At 43.5% G+C, this 21,519-nt stretch overlaps 1 long non-coding RNA gene across 2 annotated transcripts; it reads right to left on the bottom strand.

Annotated features, from left to right (window-relative positions):
* Window positions 1-3,553: 3,553 nt before the first annotated feature.
* On the bottom strand, window positions 3,554-13,099 carry LOC146761663 (uncharacterized). Of its 2 annotated transcripts, none has more exons than XR_014942386.1 (3): window positions 12,357-13,099; window positions 10,765-10,838; window positions 3,554-5,054 (listed from the first exon to the last, which is right to left on the bottom strand). It is a non-coding gene; the product is annotated as an uncharacterized LOC146761663 (long non-coding RNA). The 2 variants fall into 2 exon arrangements; XR_014942387.1 differs by having other exon boundaries at window positions 12,459-13,099.
* Between the last annotated feature and the right edge of the window lie 8,420 nt (window positions 13,100-21,519).

Below are 21,519 nucleotides of genomic sequence, written 5' to 3'. Positions count from 1 at the left end.
ATCCTAACATTTGTATCTGAAGTGATGCTTTCTGTTGCTGTCTACTTTCAAGAAAGCAAAACAATACTATATGGTGGTGCAGAATTCTCATGGTAAAATTCAATAGTCTGGCTATGCAGAAGATCAGGTTCAACAATGGTGACGTGTGTGTTTGATCTGAGACCTCTGAAATAACTGTATCCTCTTGCTATTCAGAAGTCTGTTTGTATGTGGGCAGGTTGTTCTCACTCACTGTAAATAAAAATGGATACAGATGCATAACACAATATCCCCTGGAAAGAATTTTCTCAGATTAAGTGAATGTAATACGTGGAGGATTAGACCAGCAGCTGTGCCATAGACAACAGCGCTGCAAGCTTCAAGCCAAAAGAAGTGAGAAGATGCAGCAATGCATAAGTATCTCTCTGTTCATTATCTTTTCAGAAGTCATATTTCATGGTGGAATTATATTATGGGATTCAGCTTGGGGCATTGTTTCCTTAGCATCACAGCCCACTGCAGTTCACAAAGCAAGAAAAGTAAGCAGTAAACTGGAAAAAATACCACTCTGCATGTTAGTAAACAGTCTTGGAAAGGTGGATTGCTGAGGACTCACAAACCCATCCTTACAGACAGGAAAATAAAGGCTGAGTAAGGTCATGTAGTAAGTCATTGCCCAAGGCAGTGTGAGATAAAACAGTGTTTTCAGCTCCCAGAATTCTGCTTAGGCTGATGAACCAAGCCCTCCCATTCAGTAAGATGGGAATGTTCCTGTCTCAAGAATGAGTTTACCTTGGTACATCAGACGTCTAAGAAATTAATCAGAGTAAAATCAGCTTTAGTTGCACTCCAGAAAGCCATGAGATGCTCAGCTGTAACTATAGTCTCACAACAATCCAAAATATGGGCTGACCTGCAGGACAAAGCCATCACACCAAATTCATGCCTTGTTTTAATTCAGCAGTTGTGAGCAAAGTCAGCACAGAGTCAGAATGAGCCTAGGAGGAATGATTTTGCTGCCTTTACTTTCGTTAGCCTGCTTCTTTGGCTTCAGCAACATCAGCCATTATTTATCTTACTGTGAAAGCAGAAGCAAGACAGAGGAGGTTTTCTGTTTCCCATTGGGGCTCTTTCCTGGACACTGTCTTGCAGCCAGACAGAGCTATCAATCTCTTCTCTCAAAAGCTCCCTTCTCAGGGCTGGAAATCCTGAGATGCTGAAGGTCAGGAGGTGTAAGGTACATTGGCAGAACTCTATATCTCCAGCTTGCATTATTCTGGGTGCTGGCCAACGCTCTCAGTCTCTTGCCAAAAAAGAATAGCTATTATGGCATTGATTTTCTGACACACACAAAAAAAAAAAAAAACAAAAAAACAGGGAGAGTGACTTCTAGTTAAATGCAACAGTAGAAAGTGCTCCAGTCTTTTATTTCAAAAGGGGCTGTGTCTTGCTCTGTGATGGATGAGACCTGTGCTGAAACCCTTCCAGTGCCAGTTTTGCACTGAAGGAAGAACCAGTAGAAGCAACTGGTGTGCCAAGAAAGGATTCTGAAAATTGTTACAAATTCTTCTCAACTACCCAGGGCTCCCACTGACAACCGAATTGGCTAGAAAGCCAGTCAGTTCAGTTGTAACCCTAAAATCAGTTGTGGGTTTAGACCTGTAGATTATCGTAGATGGATAGAGCCGTACCAGAGCAATTATTTAAACAAACAAATAAATGATTCTATGATTCTATGATAAATAAAAATTGACAAAAATAAATTCATTCCACACTATCCCAAACTTTACACACTTAAAACTAACAAACTTAATAAACAAGACAAATTAGGAGAGTGAGCATCAAATATACACCAGATAATTACTAACCTTTGTTAACTTACGCAGACTGCTTGGTCTCTGAAAACATATTTTCTGACTGGATTTTTAGTGCTCCTGCATTCTTTTGGGTATTAACAGATATAATCCAAGCTTTTGTTTTTGTTTTGGCATTTCCATTTTTATTTTTCCAGACTTGGTCAGAGCACAAGTGAAGGAAAACCAAAAAGGAGATGCTAAGAGACTTGTGAGTTGTCATTACAATGAAGGAAATATCTAACCTGTCCTGTACCTTAAGTAATCATCTCTTTCAATTCTGCCTGAGCCATTCAGGAAATGAAGGGTCACGTTTTATTCTTACTTCAACAGATTAAATGTCAAAAATAGCTTTAAGATCACGTTCCTCAATCTGAAAATGAACCTGAATTCACTGTAGCCAAAAGCAGCCTAATCCATTAGGAGGTAAATAAATATAAAAATAAATGGAGGTCTGTAGGGGAGAGAGAGGGAGAGAGAATTCATTAAAAAAAAAAAAAATAGAATTATTTCTGGTGCTTGTGGTTTGTGAGTAACGTGAATAACCTTGGATGAGTGCCATGGAACTGAGGAAACACAAACACAAACAGCAGTTAAATTTCCATTAGTCTCAGTCGGGAAGGGTACTCCAAAGCAGGGTGTTCAGCCTCTGTTGTCCAACCAGTCCACACCAGCAGCTCTCAAGGTACCATCCGCTGTGATTTCAGTTTTAGTTTCAGTAGTATGTACATCTTACTTTCAAGACTGAAATGAGTTGGATATTCGCTGCTGATCCTGCTGTTGGTACCAAGGGTTTTCAGCATCACTCACCTGGGCCAAATGGGGACCAGTGACCAGATTTCCACGCACTAAAGCCTGTCTACATGCACAAAGGTTCAGGTGCTGAAATTGCTCCTAGCCAATCAGTAGGAGCACTCTGCCAAATGCTGGCATCACCCAACCTTCCACAGTATGTACATTTCTTCTTAATGCCATCACAGTGGACATGCCATGGATCCAAATGATTTATAGAGGTAACACCAGTAGATGATTTGGCAAAGTTTTCCAGCAGCAAATATTGTCTAGTACAGAATCTCCATAGGATGTCTTTGTCCAGAACAAACACCAGTAAAGCTCTCTTAATTGCAGCATTTTCATCCAGAAATGGTTCCTGATAGTACTGGCAGCATTTGCATTGTAAGGTGAATCCAAGTACCCAGGTGGAAGCTAACCTTTGAAATCAAAGAATCACCGAGGTTGGAAAAGACCCCCAAGGTCATCTAGTCCAACCATCCACCTACCACCAAAATTTACCCACTAAATCATGTCCCTTGATGCCACATCTACCCATTTCTTGAACACCACCAGGGACAGTGACTCCACCACCTCGCCACAATCTCCTTTCAGGTAGTTGTAGAGAGTGATAAGGTCTGCCCAGAGCCTCCTCTTCTCCACACTAAGCAGTCTCAGTTCCTACTGATGCTCCCAGAAGACCTGTGCTCCAGATCCTTCACAGCTTCACTGCCCTTCTCTGGAGACTCTCTGGGACCTCATTATCTTTCTTGTTAGTAAGTGGCTCAAAACTAAACACAGTACTCAAGGTGTGGCCTCAGCAGGGCATTGTAGAACCTTGTGAATGAGCATTTGCATATGAAGATACACCTTCAAAACTTTTTATGCATCTAATTTCAAATGTGCTTATCTTTTCAAGGGAGCCTGGTGGAAAATTGAAGGAATCCAGAGGCAGGAAAGCAATGAGGCCAGAATGATCACCCAGCTCTGTACAGCAGCCTCACATCCCCTTCATCCACGAATGTGCCTTAGCCCCAGCATCAAAGATTGACTCCTGAGCTCAGGCTGCGTGGATGACTCATGATCTTAGGTCAAGAGTCTTTTAATTCAATCTCAGGTGCGTTAACTGCTGGCCATCATCGCCGATATATGTGAAACAGGGCTATATTAATCTGGTTACAACATACAAAGGTAGAAGAGAGTCATTTCTCAGTAGTGAATCACAGACGAGGAGATTAAAAAAAATAATAATAAAATAAAAAGGGAAATTAAATTCAGGTTTCTTATATGGCTTAACTCTAGCCCAGCATAGACTCAGCTGGGGGAGACGTTTGTTGCATTCAGTAATAACCAGGGCCAACAAAACTGTATTTCCCTTCCTACTTGGATGCCAATGACTGCACAGCATGGTTCAGAATTGGAGTTTGTGGTTCCAGCAGCAATGGGTTGTCTTTTGTCACACCAACACAAGTTCTGTCTACTCTGGGAGTATTACGGCACAAAGCTAAGGACTTACCTGAGGGTAAACTAAAGGCTCGTTACAAAATAAGCAATTCTGAAAACAGGAGTTTGCATTGTAAAATAACATCATTGCCACCATCGTGAGGGTTCTTCAGGAGTCCTGATGTAGGAGGGATAAGGACATCCCCAAGCAGTTAGTTACTTTCATAATTGCGTAAGAATTTAATACGTTTTCTAGACCTCTGAATAATGAGCAACACATTAATCTTGTTAAGAAGGACTTTAAAGGCATGACCAGCTGCCTTCTGTGTCAAGCATGAGAGCCCCTGGAAGTGCTTAGTCACACTTTAACTCTTGTCATTATTTTCCAAGCCTGTATTTAAGTCACACAGAAAGGTGGCTTTTCGTCACATCTCAGTACAAACTAGTGTATTTTAAACAGAGCCATCTTGCAAATGCAGAAGGGCAGACAGTACATCTCCATTCATCAGTGTAAAAGACACAGCACTGACTTAGTTTTCTCGAGGTCTAACTTCTTTGCGTGGGTCTTTTTAACATGTACTCCCAGGGCCAGCTTTTGCATTGACGTCCCTCTGATATGCAAGGTAGAGGACTATTGTTAAATGTTGTCTTCACTGCCTACCACAGGACTCTGGATCTGGGAGGGAAGATAGAGCAGAGAGATATCCAGGGAGCAAACAAGTTTGAAGGCACAAATGAAACGGGAGACAGAAATGCTTGAACATGGCACTGAAACACGGCAATTCCTTTTGCAGATAGCATCATTCAGTCTTAGGCAAGGACAGTTCTTTCAATTGTATGTGGTCGAAGGCATTGGCTGGTGGTTTTCTGGAGACTGGTGGCTTTCTGGAGGTTGGCAGGCCTGTGTGTGGCAGGAGAGTTGGAACTTGATGATGCTTGGGGTCCCTTCCAACCCAAAGCCTCTCTCTGACTCTATGAAGAGGCTTCCAGAGCAGTGAAACTGTAGTCCTGGAAAGGGAGAAGAAGGTATTAAATTAAGACATGTGGATAGAGTGTATTCATGGAAAGATCTTGCATTATATGTATAATGAGCAAAACTTTGTTGTATTTGCATGTTTAGAGTATGTGGTACTGGGTAAATCCCCTCTGCTCTGAAGGTTTTAGTTACTTCAGAAACTAAAGGGGAAAAAAAAAAAGAGAGATGGGGAGGAAACTAAAACTGAAATAACTGTTCAAGTTAAAAACCACACACACACACACACACAAAAAAAAACAACAAAAAGCCAAAAAACATATGTATATATATATAAATGTGGCAGCAAGTTCTCAAAAATATCAAAAATAATAGCTTTCAAATTAGTGTTTTCACAGCTGCAGGCTACAGAGTGTAATGTTTGCAGTATGAAATCTAATGAGGTATTGAAAAAAGGAACTCAAATCTCTCCCACCCAGCCCTAGACAGACTGACAGCCCTCAAGATCAATGTCCATTATTAACTTGCTGACTTCATGCGCAGCAAGGTAGACCTTGAACTTCTCTGGTTGTCTTCAAATTTGGCTTAATTGGATCACCTACAGGATGAGAGGATAATTTAGCATGCAGGTCCAGCCACATCTTTATTGCACCCTTGAGTTTAGAACAAAGGCTCTGATTAGGAGGATGTGGACATCTAAGCAGAGAGAGGCTTCAAGATGATCTGTCCATGTCTTAAATCCCTCTGATCACACAGGAGGGGGCCAGTGATCCAGTCACTATTGATCTGAATTGTCTCCAAGATCATGGTTTAAAAATGAGATGCTCATGTGTGAAGGAATCCTAATGAAACATCAAAGAGAATGGACCACGTGAGCCGTACTTCTCCTCCCAAACCACTCTCCTTGGGATTTTAATTTTACCCAACTGAAAGGGATGGGAATTTTCCATGAGTTCAGATGCTGCAGTAACACATCTGCATGGTCAGAGGTGGGATGGGGTCACAGATGACAGCTGATGCATTTCTCCTCCAGTCATTGCTCTGAAACCTTGTCCTTACACAGTCATATCATAGAATCTTAGTGTGGCTTAGTTTGGAGGGGACCTTAAAGACCATCTAGTTTCAGCCCCATGAAAGTATCCTATTAGAATTTACTTCTGAAACGATTAACAAAAAGACCCTGGCTTTCTTAGACAAATTGAGCTTTAAAGAGAATTTGAGGTACCATATGAAAATTCACAGAATGCAGTTCACTAAAGTAACTTGAAGAGCTGCAAAGAGTTTAAACCATCAGTTACAGGTAATAGAACTATTTCATGGTTTGGAAAATGGTTTCTCAAATTGGGAAAGAAACAGCTCCATCATCCCAGCACTGAGAGAGCCTCTTTACCTCTTCGCTGAACACTCCCACCTCCATGTCTTTGTCCCTGGCTGCCCCATAGATCTGCAGGCAGAAGTCTCCAGGTGGCTTCTGAGTATCAATCATAGAATCATAGACTGGTTTAGATTGGAGAGGGCCTTAAAGCCCATCCAGTTCCAACCTCCCACCATGAGCAGGGTTACCTCCACAGCTCAGGCTGCCTAGGGCCCCATCCAACTTGCCCTTGAATGCCTCCAGGGGTGGGGCATCCACAGCATCTCTGGGCAACCATCAGTCCCTGCACACCCCAGTCCCATTTTGTCTGAACCCACTGAGCACTGTGTCACAGTAACGAGGCAGGAGCTGTCCAACCACTGCTGACTGTTATCACAGACAGCATGAGGCATGAAAAAAATGGCTGCTGGCTTTTTTTGCAGTCTGGTAGAAGTCTTGTCGATAACAATTCTTTACTTAGGTTTGCTGGAAATTACAGCCATCCCTGTTCAACTCCATTTCTCAGCCTCTCAGAGTCTACGGGAAGTAGTTTTGAAACAGCTTCTTTGTAGGAAAAACAGAATAATGAAAAAAAGCAAACTTGTCAGTGCTGAACATGCCTTTCTCTCCCAAGAAGCAATAAATGAGACTCTGGTTTCTTATCTCTCACTCTCCCACATTAATATTTAGGTGTCAGTACTAGCAAGATGGTCTCTGGTTCTCTGTTAAAGCTTTGGATTTATTCTACTGATCCCAGCACAGTTCTGGATCCCTGACAGCAGCTACCTTACATGTCTCATCAGCACCCTGTGATACAGGGTAATCTCAAAGAAACGAGCAGCTGAAATCCTGCTGCTATCAAGTTTCCACCAAGCTGAAGTCAGCGCAGAGCAGCACATCCTGTTCCCTGTAGAACCTTCCCCAGGTCCTGCACAGAAGCCTCTTGATCTCACACAAGATGCAATAATTGCTTGAAATCCCTTGCTACAGCTGAGCCTGTGCTGGGATTCCTTCCTGTTGCAAGTCAGTGCTACTGAAGAGTTTTCTGTGTCACTGGTAGCAGCTTTTTTTTTTCTTCCAATTTTATACTGCTCTTAAAAAAAACCCAACAACTAAAACACAGAGACTCTGGCTATGAACTGCTGGTTTGTTCAGTGCAAAATCAGCCTCAGCTGAAGCTCATCCAGAGTCTCTCAGGTCCCAGAGACTCAGCTGGTATGGATTTGCACTCTTTATTTGACTTAAGTTGACTCGTGCCATATTGTACCAAGTGTGGCTCAGCTCTTGGTATTTAACATTTTTCTCCTCTAGATGGGCTTGCTATCTCCTGAGAGGAATCTTTCCTTGCAAACTGTCCCTTATTTTGTGTTACAGGGAGAAATAACCCCTGTTCTCTTTTATTGTGATGGCATTTAAACAGTTCTGAGTATCTCCCACTGCAAATGAAAAGAGCCAGACTCTCACACACCTGTAAAGCTTTGGACAGGCAGAAAAGAAATCCGTCAGGTACAGCTGTCTGCAGATAGTGCATCAGTGTAGTGACCTGCTTATTTGGGCAAGGCAGGGATCTGAGGGTGAGGAATGGGCAAACTCAAACCTGGCATCTGCATTCTGGGGTTAAGTGGTATAAAGAATAGTGTTGCTTTTGTCCCCACTGCAAAGGGCCTACAACGATAATAGAATCACAGAATTGCTTAGGTTGGAAGGAACCTTAAAAATCATAAAGCTTTGACCCCTTGCTGTAAGCAAGGTTGTCAACTACCAGTTCAGGCTGCCCAGGGCCCCATCCAACCTGGCCTTGAACATCTCCAGGGATGGGGCATCCATAGATGAGGTCCAGGTCCAAATCCCCTGATTGTGGGTAAGGCTGAATAGTTTCCTAATGTTTTAAAGTAAAGAATGAGAACCATACAGCGGGTACATTTGGAAAGCAGTAGTATTTCAAGAGAGGACACCCTACGTGCTGGCACTATATCTTCCTTAGACTGACAGAATTTGGGCTTCTCTTAAATATTTTAAAAATATAAATAAACAAACAGCAATGTAAGTATGTTCATGAGTCTGACCAGCAGCTCGAGTCACAGCCATTAGAACTCAGCCAAGGAGGTTGTGGATACCCCATCCCTGAAGACATTCAAGGCCAGGCTGGATGTGGCTCTGGGCATCCTGGTCTGGTCACTGGCAACCCTGCACACAGCACAGGGGTTGAAACTGGATGATCATTGTGGTCCTTTTCAACCCAGACCATTATATGATTCTATAATTCTATGATTCGTTGCTGGAATTATACTAAAATTGCTTCACTTCTAACATAGAATCCAGTGGAGTCACTGACTGAGCTTAATGTGAGACTAGGATGTACTTCTGTATGGGTCCAGTGAAAGATGGGAAGTGGAAAGGAACAGTCAGGCAATACATTCTGGTGGGACAACCAGGAAAGGCAGGAGAGGAAAGGGAGAACGGTGCCTTGGAGAAGATCTGTGGACAAGGAGTATGGAATCAATTAAAAAAAAGCTGCTTGGAGAGACACACTGCATTGCAAAAGTCCTTTCTTGATACTTGCACCATTCTTGGAGGTGTTCAGGGCCAGGCTGGATGGGGCTGTGGGCAGCCTGATCTGGTGGGTGGCAACTCTGTTCACACCATGGAGGTTGGAACTGAATGATCTTTAAGGTCCCTTCCAACCAAAGCCATTCTGTGATTTCATGACACCGTGACTGCCTTAGTGGGGAGAAGCCTTTAAGCGATGGCAAGAGTGAAAGGTGGGATCAGGACTCTGGGAGAAGGCAAGGGAGCAGTGATGGGGGTGTGATTCAGCACATGCAAGACATTTGTTCAATGAGAACAATTCAACCAATACTTACACAAAGAGGAAACATTTCCAGGAGAACACACGGTCCAGGAAAAAACTTCTCCAAATCAAGCAGCTTTCCAAAAGACCATGAATGACAGGAATCAACAAAGGGTCGAGGCTTGTATGACTAAGTTCTCTGTGTTTTAAGCTCTCTGCCTGGAACACCAGGTTCTTCCTTGGCCTGTCAAACCCTCTCACCTGTCCCCCAGCTAGAAGGCTGAACACAATGCATTTGAATGTCATCCTAGCCCACACAGAGTCAAAAAGTGCCTAAGACCATTTACTGTCTGAGGACCTCTGAGTGTTAACCACCTTTTAAGCCTGTCACATTCATCTTAAAAGTAGTTGCTTCTTAGTAGCAAATAAGTCACAAACTCTTTGCCTCCTCTTTCTCTTCTTCCTCCTGTGCTTTTTCCTCAGACAAGGATAAACACCTCAAAGATGAAGGGTCCCATCAGCTTCCAGGCATTAAGTTCTGGATTCCAGTTCTTTTCTTAACAGGGTTAAACTCAAACCATTATTAGCCAAACCGAATCCAACATGCACATGATGCCAGACAAATTGAATTTGCTTTCATTGAGTTAATTAGGATAAGCTTCCATTCTCACATCAACTGTTTTGAATTCACGAGCAGGCACAATCTCTTCTCTGCTTCCTGCAATTGCCAGCAAAAGGCCAGCAGATTTTCAGACAGAAGCCTCATGGCTTTTCTGTGGCTGACCGAGACCCACCTCTTGATTCATACAAGGCTGTCTTTCTAGACTTTAGTATTTAACACTTGGCAGAGAGGTCCTCTCATTTATCTTTGCCACATCTCATCCCTTTCGAAAAGCGAACAAACAACAACAGCAAAACACCAAAAAAGAACCCAAACAAGAAATAATGCAAGAAGGAAGACAAAAAGCTATCGAAGGAGAAGAAAACGTCTTGGTTTTATCACGTTGTCCCAGCTAAACAGATAGCTTTGAACCTTTTGTAGGCCTGCACAGACTAGTTTGGGAAATCAGAATCCAGTGGGCTGGAGAGCATCCATCCCTAGGACTGAGTGGTGCTGTGGCTGCATACACATCAAAAGAAAAAAACTTTTTCTGTGCCTTCCTCCCCTGCCTCAGTAGCAGAAAGTCTCAAATACTTCTAATGCACTTCATCATATGCTAATGCAAAGAGCTACATAATCTTTATTTTATTACCATTATTATTAGCCAAGAGTTCCTGTTTGCTATGTGTGATGAGAGCCAGAGGTAAGGAGTAGTTGTTCAAAGAGGGAGCTGAGTTCAATATAAACAACTTTCTTTTTCAAATTTTAAACAATCCACTTTTTTTTCCTCCCCTGCATTTTGTAGACTTGAAGTGCAATATTATTTCTTCCAGCCACACAACAGTTTTACAGAATAAGGCCATAACCCCTCATCTACCTTCATCACCTTAGCCCACATTTTGTAAGATTGATGTAAACACACAGGAGCCTAAAGCACTGCAAAAGCTGGATCTTAATCAGAACTATTTGGTTATACAAAGGCCCAAAGAACATCCTTACCTAGCGGCAAACTTTGTCTTCCAACTCCTGTTCCATGTTGTTTTCCTCTGAATCCGTTAAAGTCCATGCAGCTCCTTAATCAAATTACCAAAAATATGTGCAAATAATGAGCTTGTGATTACATTTTAAGGGATAAATAGCACATGACCAGCATTAATCACTCAGTACACCTCAGGTGGGTGGCTGATTCCCAAGGACTTTTGATAGAATCAGGAAAATGTTATATTTTCACTTGAGTGCAGTAGCCTTCAACTTCATCAAATAGATTGTTTTTCTTACATCTGATAACACTGCAGATTTCAGAATAGAGTTTGCAATGCTACTAATAACAGCATTTTCAATTTGTTATCCTCACCCAAGTCCTGTAGGATTTTATTAGAACAAAGGCACTTCCCCCAGACTCTAATGATAAAAATACACTTTTCAAATTATCTTACGGGCATGTCATTGCTATTACTGTATTTATTGGTCTGTTTGAATATCAAAATGTATCAAGGAGAAAGAGAGAGACTGTTTAAGCAGTTCTATTTCCAGTGAAATACTGAATTAACTGTGCTCTAACATACCTATGAGATTGATGGATTTAAATTTGGGGAGATAAAAAGGGGAAAGTAATATATTAGAATATTTACTGATCATTAATCATAGAATCATCAAGATTGGAAAAAACCACTAAGATCAGATAGTCCAACCATCAACCCATCACCAACATGCCCACCAAACCATGTAACTCAGTGCCACATCTACTCTTTCCTTAAACATCTCCAGGGATAGAGACGCTGCCACCTCACTGGGCAATCTATTCCAACACCTCACTAACCTTTCTGAGAAGAATTTTTTCCTAATACCCAGCATGAGCCTCCCCTGGAGCTTCAGGCCATTCCCTCTTGTCCTGTCAGTGTTACCTGGGAGAAGGGGCTGACCCCCACCTCACCAGAATCTATCTCCTTTCAGGTAGTTGTAGGGAATGATGAGGTCTGCCCTGAGCCACCCCTTCTCCACACTAAGGAGTCTCAGTTCACACTGATGCTTCCCATAAGACTTGAGCTCCAGGCACTTCACCAGCTTCACTGCCCTTCCCTGGACACTCTCCAGGGCCTCAATGTCATTCTTGTAGTGAGGGGCAGAAACAGAACAGTACTCAAGGTGCAGCCTCACCAGAGCTGAGTACGGGCAATGATTACCTCCCTGCTCCTGCTGCCAGCACTATTTCTGATACAAGCCAGGATGCCACTCACCTTCTTGGCCATTTAGGCACACTGCTGGCTTATGTTCAGCCAAGTGTTGACCAGCACCCTGAGCTCCTTTTCTTCCATACAGCTTTCAGCCACTTTGCCCCAAGCCCGTAGCATTTGCTGGGGTTGTTGTGGCCAAAGTGCAGGACTCAACACTTGGTCTTGTTGAAGTTCATTGCGTTGGTCTCTGCCAATTGATCCAAACTGTCTAGGTCCCTCTGATGGTTCTTCCTATTCTCAGGCAGATTGATACTTCCACCCAACATGCTTCAATAGGCAAACTTACCAAGTATACACTCAATTCCCTCATCCAAATAATCAGTAAAGATATTTAATAGGGCTGACCCCAATACTAACCTCTGGGAGACACCACTAGTGACCAGTAACCAGCTGGATTTAGCTTTGTTCACTCTCTAGGCCTGTCCCTTCAGCCAGTTCTTTACTCAGCAAAGAGTGTACCTGTCCAAGCTGTGGGTTGCCAGCTTCCCCAGGAGAATATTGTGGGAGACAGTGTCAAAGGTTTTGTTGCGGTCTGTGTAGACTACATCAACAGCCTTTCCTTCATTCACCAAGTGGGTTACTTGGCCATAGAAGAAGATGAGATTATTGAGGCAGGACTTGTCTTTCATGGAACTCAGGCTGTCTGGGCCTGGTCCCCTGGTTGTTCCACACATGCATTGTGATCTCACTCAAAAATGATTTGTTCCATAATCTCCCCTGGCATTGAGGAATTTAGTTCCCTGGATCCTCCAGATAACCCTCCTTATCAATGGGTATCACAAGTCTTCATAGCAAGTCTCCAGTCATATGGGACCTCTCACCTCTCTACTTGACAAGGACTTCTGATGGTGAAAAGCAGTTTGGCAATCATGTACTCCAGCTCCCTCAGCACCCTTGGATGAATGGCCAGAGCTACCATTTCTTACTTCACATACTGCAGAAGGTCCTAGCCTCCGTTGCGTTTTGTTGTGTTATGCTCAGTGCTTGTCCTATTATGCAATGTAGTTTTAAATGCACCCTACAGATTGTGACTGTTTTACTAATATCCTCATGCAAGCCAAAGTGTTCAGTCGTTGAAGCACAGTGGGTGGAAGGGGGCTGGGGGGGGGGCTAATCTTTAAAAATAGATCTTCAATTCTTTTCTTAGATTGCAAAGAAAATCTTATAAAAATTAAAAAAAAAAAAAGAAAGAAAGAAAAGAGAAAAAAAAAAAAAAAAAAAAAAAGAATTCCAAGCCTACCACACACTCCCCCGTTAGTCTGAAAGTGATTTGTTGGCAAGAATAGAAGTTTGGTTTCCAAGGTACAGTGAAAGAGCATAGAGACGGCCTGAGGGATGGGATAAATATGCCATATTTCTCAGTTACACAAAGTGCTGTAGCTAAGGGGAGGTGCAGGGGGGTACCAGGATAAAGCTGCTTGCCAAAAACACCCAGGAACATTTGTATGTATGTAGTGGCTTGTGCTGGAAAGCAGCATACAGGTGTGACTCACCCAGCTGAGAGGTGTGTGCCTCAGCTCTGCAGTGCATGGCAAAGTGATCATATACGGTTTCCTGAGACAAAAATCTCCTTGCCAGCTGCCCCTTGCACAGGGACAAGCATCCCCTGGCTCTCATGGAGGGACCCACTGGTGTTTGCAAGTTTGTGAACCTTCAATTAGATCAATAAACATGAGTTTCTGCTTGCTCTGGTGCTACAGCAATCATTCAGGGAGCTGCAGTCTGCAAGGTCCTTTCATTGTCCATCGTTAAAAAGAGCATTCTCTTTCTCTACTCAGCCCTAATGAGGCCACATCTGGAACACTGTGTACATTTCTGGGCACCCCAGTTCAAAAAAGACACAGATCTCCCAGAAGGAGTGCAGTGAAGGGTCACAAAGATTCTTTGCACCATTGCCCCAGCTGTCCCAGAGGTCCTATTGCCCAAATGGAAAAGGGATGTTGTCACTCTAGATGGTGGGTGGAGCTAAAAAACAATGCAAACAAGACAGAAAGTGTAGATGAATGAATACTGCAAGAGTTGGAGAGGAAATAGCAGTGTCCTGACATATTTGTAGTAGCCCCTGGAAGGCTCCAACACGTGGCCTTCAGCTTTTCCTTCGGGGCTGAAGTAAAGCCCAAAATGGCTATGTGGATCTTTATGCAGCATGAAGGGATTCAGCTTTTGACCCAGTTTTCCTTGTGAAGTCTTTTCTCCAGACACTGTTTTTAGCATTAAATATTTTCTTTGTCTATCAATCGGCTTCAGTGATGTTGAGCCCTTACCCTTGTCTGCCTGCAAAACAACACACTTCTTCATTTCATCTCAGATTTTCATCTTCAGCAATAAGAGATCTCAGCTCTCCCTTGTTCAGAGAAGTCTCTTATCCCATATTTCCCATGCCACAGGTTATGTGACTTTTTTCTCAAGCTGGGATGATGTGAAGACCAGCTAGTGGTGAGAAGAGGCTCAGAATACCCCACAAAGAAAGCATTCAGAAGACTCTCACGTATGCACTCATATGTACAGCTAAAGCCACCAGCTGAGGGGATATGTTAAGCAACGCAGCTATGGCACTTCTAGCCCTTAAACTCCCAACTGGGAGCGTGTTGCAGAGACCAGCACTATGGATGCTCCTCTGAAGCTGAGCTGGATCTGTATGTGACTCACAATGCTGTTAGCATCTAACCGTCCAGTGATTTTCCTTTAATAAACCTTTCCTGAACTGATCTATTTTTCCTTTTGTGTCCCCACCCCTCATCCGGCTTCCGCAAATAAGGGCATTTCCTACTGCAGCCACGGGAACTCTCCATCACTGCGCTGAAATTTCCTACAGCCTTCCTGGCATTTGTCCTTTTGAAATTGCCTGCATTTGTTCAAAAGCTTTCTTAAAGCTGAACAACTCACATTGCATCCTAATGATATAATATAGTTCTTTGTTACAGGACTATATCAGGGTTGGTACGAAGTCCTCTATTTTCTTTTATTTTTTTTTCCTCATTAGATAGGAATATGGGTTATTCCTGAGTAGAGGATGTTATTGCAGCAAACATGAGACCAGGACACAGCCCTGGTGACATGGTAGGGGCTTTGCTGCTGGAAAGACCCCACCCAAGCCATTTGCAGGTTGACAGTGTGGATCTCTGATGTTAAGAGATAAAGGGGTAATGGATGACATGGGGTATTTTAGGAAATCTCAACCATTAACCAAATGGGGCCATTCTGAGTGCACAGCATCCATATTGCACAGGAAGAAGTGCCAGAAGTAGTCTCTGATGGCCAAGGTGACAGCTGGTGGATCATCTGATGGGCTACCCAGGCTCTGCTTGGCCAATATGTGCTCGTTCCTGCCCTGTCCATCTCCATTCCCTTTCCCCAGGTCCTTCTCACTATCTGGGCTATTGAAGGGAGTAGTGCCATAGGGACGGTCTTTGCAAGGCCTCAGGCTGAGCTGCACACTACGCTTCAGCAAGGTTTATATTTTTATGATTTGATTTGACTTCTTTCTCCCTGTAAAAGATTGCTGCAAACACTGAGCTTTTAAATTAAAGGGAGTTAATGAAAGTGTACCTGTGATAACTATTACTGGATCCCTTGTACATTCAACAGTCGCATTAAGATGATTTCTTATTATCTCTAAGCCCATTCTGAAGGCATGTTCTTGCTGTTACAGCCCTCCTGTGCACCATCGCAGGTGCGGGTTTGTTACCCAGTGTGGCAGAAAGGAAAAAAAAGACTGTGTTGCTACTGCTCTAGCATGGATATTTCTTCTAAGACAGATGAGCTGGGGCTTACAAGAAACCCTGCTCAACACATCCCTTGGATAAAGCATGGTTGTGTCTCCATGTCCCTTGGGTGTTCTTAATGCAAATGGAGACTGTACCTAAAGCAAGAGGAGGTCTTTCTTTTGTTACGAGAATAGCAATGCAGCTTTTGGCTCAGAGTGCGCTGCCTTGTTCAAAACTCTATCAAACATGACAAAAATGGAATATTGTGTTGGTGTAGCCAAGGTTGCTGCAACCACTTCAGTCTTCAGAGTCAATTCAGCAGTCTACTAGCAAAGCAGATGATCCAAAATGTATTAGGTGCATTTTCAGTCACAAACAGCCCACAAAATATGTATTTTCAATGCCACTTCACTTCGATGGAATCAGGCATTCATTTTTGAGCAGTTCTCTCTGATACAGCAAAGGGTTTTGCCACTGTTGTGGTTTAGGTGTGTTTACCTTGCATATCCAGCCACTGGCATCAAGGTGGATCACAAGGCAGAGAATAAATCCATGAAGCTTTGCTTTGTTTTGCTGGCAAATGAGTGGTCACTAATTGCTCCTCCCAGAGGTAAGATGCTGGGAAAGCAGAGAAGCACCTCTCCACTTACTGCTTGCAGTCTGATCTCAATTCATCTGTTACTGTCAATTTGCATGGACAGGTTTGGGGTAGTGATTTGTTTTTGTTGGACTCAATTCCGAGCATAGGCACAAAGTACACAAGGTAAGGGAAGGATGCATGGCTGGGTGATTTGCTGCCTTGCTCAAGCTGCTGGGGTTGGTATACACTGTACCTGTCACCATAAGACTGATCCATTCCAGGTTCCAGAGCTTCCTCTCTTGATGTCTATTATCACCAAGATGTAGGCTTCAAAATATTTGCATCTTCAAGTGCAAGTGAGTAATAGAGTTCCTGTGGAGTATGAATAAACTTTGGGTTGAGCTGTGTCTGTCTGCAGCTGGGCAAAGGTCATCATGCTCTCTTAGGGGCCAAGCTCTAAAGGAAGGCGCAATCTTCCTGGGCTGTCTGAATCTGCCTCAAGACCTCTCCCACTTTATGCCAGCAATATGGGGGCATTTGGGATGTCCCAAATACTGAGCTAATTCAAACCAGATGTACCAGGTCTGAAGGGAGGGCCCAGGCAGACCTCTTTTTGCCCTTCATGGAATCATCAAGGTTGGAAAAGATCATCAAGTCTAACCATCAGCCCATCATCACATGCCCACTAAACAACATCCCTCAGTGCCACATTTCCCCGTTTCATGAACACCTCCAGGGACAGTGACATCACCACCTCCCTGGGCAGCCTGTGCCAGTGCCTGAGCCTTGTGGCAGAGCAAGGATGGGTGAGCTGAAATTAAGATGAAGAATTCATCCATAGCCTATGCAGTCTGGGATTCTCCCTGCCTGCTCCAAACCTAGAGACTGATGGCCAGGCTAACTAGAACTAAATGGCATGGTTTTGCTGCAGGAAAATCACACAAAGAGTAACAAAATAAACAAGCATCTAGCAGCAATAGTGTTAAGCAGAGCTAATATGGGGCTTTCGGCATTCTGAGCACAGACATCTGCCCTGTCCTCAGTCTGTAGCTGGGGCTGTTGCAAACAGCTGCTCTGCACGCTGCTATCTCAGGAACCAGCTGATGTTGCACACTGAGCAGATGCAAGTCAAACCCAGGCAGGCTGATGGGTGCCACATTTCCATTAGAGTCCTATATGTGCAAACAGATAGAGCGTTGCCTCCCAGCTGCCAAAACACGGCCACCTTATCTACAGTGTGTGAGGAAAGAGAGAGGGAAAATATGACCATGGCCAATCGGTCACAGCTCAACGCCTCTCAGCTGAGGTGGCTCATCGGAGCAGATGTGCACAAAGCCAACATAAAGCTGCAGCACGTGGAATGCCCCCTAACCCTGGACATTTCACACCATTGGGCCCCAGGAGAGCTGTATTTCCTCATCATGTGGCTTCTCACTGACACACCGCATGATGCTTGCAAGGTCACTGCACACCAGGCTGATGGTGGACACAGCCAGAAGGAAAAATACTGGGCTTAAGTACTGATTTGTAGCACAGTGCTGCTGAAGGGCAGGGGTGTCTCTCACATCTTACTTCTAGGTGGTGATGTCTCCATCCCAGCTGGTCATCTTGACCTCTCTATAGACATGGCTGGATTTCTTCCTTTGTGGAGCTTCTCTTGGTGGACATCTTGTAACAGGTGAGTGCCCACTGTGCGTCTTCTGTTCATATCCAGTGGTTTGAAATGAGACTAAATAGAAATTAGTAACACTAGAAATTAAATAACACAATACAAATCTGTAACATCACTGATCATGCCTACTGTTTCTTCCAGCAGAGCTTGTGGGAATCCAAGCCCTCACTATGAACAGACTGCAAGCTCTAGAAAACATGATTTTACATTGTAACCAACAGCAGGAGCATTTACAGAGCTATATGAAATGGAAAATCTGGTAGATTTACTCAATATCTGCATAGAAAAAAAATATCCCAAAGCTCAGGAGAGGTTCAGGTTGGATTAATATAAAATATTTGTATTTAATAAATATAAAATAATAAAAAATAAATATTAAAAATTATTTTCAGAAAGAGTGGTGAAGTATTGGAATAGACTGCCCAGGGGAAGAAGTCACTTACTGTCCCTGGAGGTACTAAAGAAGCATGTAGGCATCACACTGAGGGAGATGATTTAGTGAGCTTGGTGGTGACGGATTGATGGTTGGACTAGGTGATCTTAGTGGTCTTTTCCACCCTTAATGATTCTGTGATTCAATGATTTGCTCATATTTTGTCAGATTATTTGTGCTAAATTTAAAAGCTCGTTATCCCAGTATTTCATTCTGACCCCACATGGAAGATACCAATATCTACATGCAATGCAAATACTACAGCCCCGGGTCAGGTCCCTGCAATGCCCACCTGAGGAGACTTTTAATAATACAGCCCTGGCCAGGACTGCAGCCAGGTGTGGAAAGGCAGGAGCAGATGCTCTCTCCTCCAATAATAGAAAAAGTCTTCTGGCTCTCAGCAGTCCAAGTGAGCAGGAGCTTTGATAGGACTTTTTATACCTTTACGGCTTCCTCCAGGCTGGTATTTACATTACAGATGCCATGCTAGGGAAAGAGAAACCTCTTGCCAAAACTGCTTCGTCCATGGGGTCTGCAATGGTGGTATCTTCCATGCAAGCAAATACTCACAGAGCTGGCTGCAGGGTTTATTTTCATGAACTAAACTATCTTGCCAAAGTCTCATTTCACAGCTATTCTGCTTTGCTCTGCTCTTAGACTCACATTACCTTTGCTCTTATGCTTACTCCAGGAATCTGCAGACACCAAATTGAGCAAGACAACAGGCTGTACCAGTGACATACTTGGGGCCTGACCCCCCAAGACTGCACCAAGCATGACTACAGGCAGAGGGGAGTGCATACAAACATTGCACTCAACCACTGAATCCTGTAATTCTCAGGAGCTGTTGACCTGTTTCCAGGCAGAGGTCAGAGAAAGCACGATCATCATGAAAAGGGTGATCTGGGAAATTTTAAGGTTTTTTTTTAGGATGAAAAAAAGATGATGAAAGGGGAAAAGTTCCCTGTTTGACACTTCTTAAGGTCACACTTCGTATTAAGGTTCAATTTATAAAGAACACATAAATGCTTAATACATGTTTAAGTGATTGATGAATCATTTATTGTATATTGCTATTGAACTTCTGGTCTCTAGAGCAGTGACTTAACCATCTATAATACCTACACTGCCCTACGTACAGCCATCGATAACGTCGGAACATGAAGTATTTGTGTGCATAATGTGCTTACCACATCTAACATTCATGAACGCTTTATAAACAATTTATAAATGAAATCTTAATATACAGCCTAAACTATTTTTAACGTCGTGTCAGTTATATAATTCATTTGGCCTGGATTCATCTCAGTAAACTCTGGGCACCTCATGGAGCTGTTCATGCCAGCAGCCCTCCATCAGTTCTCCCCAAGATTTCAACCTTCCAGTCCTTCTTCACCTCTTTGCTGACCTAAAGAACACTCTCCATGTCTGTGAGGGATGCTGTGCCCTTTTAGACTTCAACAGTCTATGCAGCGTTGACGCTGCACATCAATAACCTCCCTAATAGTGTACACATGTACTGCAATACCTCTTTTCAACCCAAATAATTTCATGGGCTCAGCGTGGCACAGCTAGGCAAGGGTGAATGGGGCAAAGGGATGGGGAGATGTGGAAAACCTTTAACTTGGGTCTGTGACCATGTATCTGCAGCATGAATGGCTTCCTGGATTAGAAATGTATTTGAAACAGCCTCCTGTGGAGGGTGATACAGAACTCAGCTTAACTCTTCACAACCTCAAGATCCAACAGCCCCAGCCTAAATCCTCACAGGAGATGTTTCTCCTGAAGGGTGGTAGCATGGCATTTGTATTTTGGATGCAAGCTGCTGCGGAAGGAGGTGGTAGGCAGATACCTACATAAACCATAGTTAGCATGGCTGGGCTTCAGCCATAGGCCTGGAACATTCTGTAAGGACATGGGCAGACTGGGTAGCAGAAGAGCCTTGCTTCTGACACAGATCAGTGATGACATCCTCATATCCATTAACAAGATGCTTGTTGTTAAACTATTTCATCAGCTGGCCTGGTTTCTTTCTGGCAGTGTCTATGTTGTTTTGTTCAAACTGACTACATGCTGAAAAGGGACTAAGATCAGCCAGTCATGGTATCAGAGAACATGGGGCTGTACAATGACTTCCCTTCAGAGGATCTGGGATTCCCTTTTAGTTGTGCTTCCTCCTTGTTAATGTATGCCTGCCCCTATGCCAAATAATTGCTGAGCAGTTCACGAGGAACGTCTGTTGCAGTTGCAGAGATGGAAGCCAGAGAAGGTCATGGACACAGCCCATTTTGTCAACAGCCCAGGAAAAGGAAACCTGGGAGCACAACTGCAAACAGGAGGAGGAGCACTGTCTCTATATACGGCTACTGGGCACAGTCTTGGGTATAAAGTGATTTCCCAAGGCATCTGTCCACATGAATCCCAGGGAACTGGGATTGTTTTGTCTGAAGAAGAGGAGGCTCAGGGGACCATATTGGCCTCTACAATTCTCTTTTTTCAGGTATCTAGCAGTAGGTCGAGAGGTAATGGATTCAAATTGCACCATGGGTTGGATATCAAGAAAAGTTTCCTATCAGAAAGAGTGGTGATGCATTGGAACAGGAAGCCCAGGGGTGGGTGGTGGAGTCATCATCCCTGGAGGTATTCAAGAAACATGCAGATGTGGCACTGAGGGACACAGTGAGCATGGTAGGAATGGGTTGATGGTTGGACTACAGTGGTGTTTTCCAGCCTTAATATTCTACATTTCTGTGATCTATACTTTAAAGGTTCCTTACCGTGTCTGGTATAGCTGTAGAGAAAACATTGTTTTGGAAGGATTTTCCAACCAGTCCTTCCAAACATGTCTCCAGAGCTGGCCCTCCTTCCTGCCTTTGAGGACGGAAAGGATACTGAGACCTAAGACACCTTTCACATCGTGCACCTCTTTCCCCTCAGCTGACAACTAATGGAGACTGACATAGGCATATATCTTGCATCAACTCTGAGTTCATCTAGGATGAGAAAATCTGATTCCATCATCATTCTCCTTTCTGAGACAGAAGGCAGCATTGAGGGATACCTTATTATTACAAGTTAAAATACATAATACTATCAAGAAGCATAGACAGAAGAGACAGGCAGAGATG

This window comes from Coturnix japonica, chromosome 2, assembly GCF_054131305.1.
Source record: "Coturnix japonica strain WE chromosome 2, WE-NBRP24, whole genome shotgun sequence".
In the NCBI taxonomy this organism is placed as follows: domain Eukaryota; kingdom Metazoa; phylum Chordata; class Aves; order Galliformes; family Phasianidae; genus Coturnix; species Coturnix japonica.
Note: the sequence above shows the minus strand (reverse complement) of the source record. Positions and strands in the feature narration are given on the sequence as shown.